Below are 2,988 nucleotides of genomic sequence, written 5' to 3'. Positions count from 1 at the left end.
TACAACACTCTGTTCGGCAGTTGCATTTTCTGTTTCGGAATTTCTACCTTCAAATCGTTCCTCCAAATCTTCCAAGTCTTCAAAGACATCAAAATCAATAATAGAACAAGGATTCCCTTCATAACCTCTCTCCCCCTGAAGGGAAGACTGAGAAGCTCCCCCTGAGTAATATGGCTCAGATTCACAGAATGAGACATCAAGAGATATATGTATAGTGCCAGTAAGAGGATCATAACATCGATAACCCTTCTGGAAGTCAGCATAACCAACAAATATACACTTACGGGCACGGGGATCAAGCTTGCTACGTTGAGGCTTGGGAATATGAACATAAGTTGTGCACCCAAACACCCGGGGCTCCAAATTAGGCATAGAAGGGATGGTCAAAAGTGTATGAAGCTTCTGATGAGGATTCTGAAACTCAATCACCCGTGAAGGAGTACGGTTGATAAGATATGCTGCTGATTTCACTGCTTCGCCCCAATAGGACCGATGTACATTCATGCCAAACAAGGAAGCACGAACAACTTCCATCAACTGCCTGTTCTTCCGTTCTGCTAAACCATTCTGTTGAGGAGTATAAGAATTGGAGGTTTGATGACGAATTCCATGTGACCGGCAAAACTCAATCATAGGGCCATTCACAAACTCTCCACCATTGTCAGACTGAAACACTCTGATGGATTGTTGATATTGAGTTGCCACCATTTTGTGAAATTCGGTAAACATTCTAAATACATCACTCTTATTCTTCAGTAATGACACCCATGTCATGCGAGTGCAATCATCAATAAACGTTACAAAATACCGAGCTCCAGAAAGAGAAGGAATTTTCGCAGGACCCCAGACATCGGAGTGAATCTTCATAAAAGGAACATGACTTTTATTAAGACTTGGTGAATATGAAATACGGTGACTCTTGGCCAGTTCACAGATGTCACAGTGGAAATCCAAATCACTAACAACTGAAAACAATTGAGGTTGCAGCTTCTTAAGATAACGAAAGGATAGATGACCTAAACGGCGATGCCATAACCATACAGCTTCCTTCGCATTCTCTACCCCGTTGATTTGATTAGCTTGTCCCAAAAGATGCTTCTGTTTCTTTCCAGTCTCTGTCAGATCCAGATAGTATAATTTCCCCCTTCTAACACCATAACCAAGAATCCGTCGAGTCAGAATGTCCTGAAACACACAGAAAGACGGATAGAAGGTCACAATACATGCAAGAGCTAAAATAACTTGACCAACAGACAGGAGATTATAAGCTAGTGATGGAACAACTAAGACAGATTCAAGGGTTAAGGTATCAGATAAAGCAATAGAACCTTCTCCGGTGACCGGAGTTGGAGTACCATCAGCAGTAGAGACAACGTCTTGAGGGGAACGTCTAAGATTTTTCACAAGACTTGGGTCATTGGTCATATGGTCAGATGCACCTGTATCAATTATCCATGTACTATTAAAAGTAACCTTACCCTTCATACCTGACTGCGCTACATTAGCAGAGGCATTGTCTAGGTAAACTTCCTCTTTAGTAGCAACAGCGGCCTTGCCCAGATTCTTTCGCGGTTTCTTGGTGAAGTCCCACCAATCAGGGTAACCAATCACTTCATAGCACCGCTCCTTGCTATGACCTAATTCCCCACAGATAATGCACCTTTTGTTTGCATATGGATTTGGTTTACCTAGAGGACGGTGTGGAGAAGGTCCTGAGAAGCCTGGAGGAGGACCCTGTTTGCGTTGGGCCATAACAGAAAATTCGGTAGTTACCGAATGCCCCATAGCCTGTTTCTCTGATTGCATCATTGAGGAATTCATGATTTTCGCAGGATTGGATTTTCAAGGGTTTCAAGATGGCCGGATATGAATGTTTTGGAAAAAAAAGGTAGGGTGATGGTGGTTTGAAATTCAGGATGGTTTGATTTCAACGGTGGTGGTACGCAGCGGTTTGTGGTGTTCTTCGGGATTCAGGGTTCAGGATTCAAAGGATGCAGCGCAAGTTCAAAGGATTGAACCTGCTTTGATACCAAGTAGAAAAGAATACTTCAATTTCAATTCATGGTTAATTCGATAAATCTATACAAATACAAAGGAGTAGTCTAACTCTAATAGGAAACAATCTTTCCATAATTACAGGATATTCTAATTAAATAAAATTATAATTACATACAGATTTACAGCGATTCTACACTCTAAACCATTCAGTGGAAAATATTTCTGAGGTTAATCGAATTCTTGATAACTGTAAAGATTATATGCAAGCTTTCGATTATTTTGAAATTCGACACAATTATCGTGAAGCAAATAGTGTGGCTAATAGATTGGCACACTATACTAGTTTAGGCCATTCTATTGATCTTTGTTTATTGGGAGCCTCCTGCATTCTTGCAGGATGTGCTCTATGAAAATTTCTGTAATGCTTATGTAATTGCTCGGGAATAGCTAAAAAATATGTAGCCAAGCTTGAGAATAGCTAAAAAAGCTACCACTACCAGGCCCTCTAAAAACTCATTAACACAGCCGACCACTGATGCATGTGAATCCAGTGCGTACAATGACAACAAACGACATGCATGGTCATGCGAGACAATTCCTATAGAGTTCACAAACAATAATTAATGCAAATGGTTTGGTACTTATTCTCATCCTGATGCACACAGCTTGATGGTGATCATAAGCCAAACTTATGAACTCGAATTTATCGCTCTCATCCATATTCATTAATATCATACTACTTCTCTTCATGCAACTGACTTGGGTATAACTGATTTCAATCTAACTCATGGCCCATCATCAACTTATATATGCTGCATGTATGGAATAATTAATCTTCGGCTTTAACCTCTGGTGATCCTATGTAAAAATAAAAAAATTAAGAAAAATAAAGTCATGTTGGAGATTATATCTCGAAAATCATTGTCAAGCAAAATTTCATATTTCTCCAATGAAATGAAAAAAAAAAATGACATGATTATTCACTTAGGA

Source organism: Rosa rugosa, chromosome 3 (assembly GCF_958449725.1).
Source record: "Rosa rugosa chromosome 3, drRosRugo1.1, whole genome shotgun sequence".
In the NCBI taxonomy this organism is placed as follows: domain Eukaryota; kingdom Viridiplantae; phylum Streptophyta; class Magnoliopsida; order Rosales; family Rosaceae; genus Rosa; species Rosa rugosa.
The sequence above is the reverse complement of the archived record's forward strand: the minus strand, read 5'-3'. Positions refer to the sequence as shown.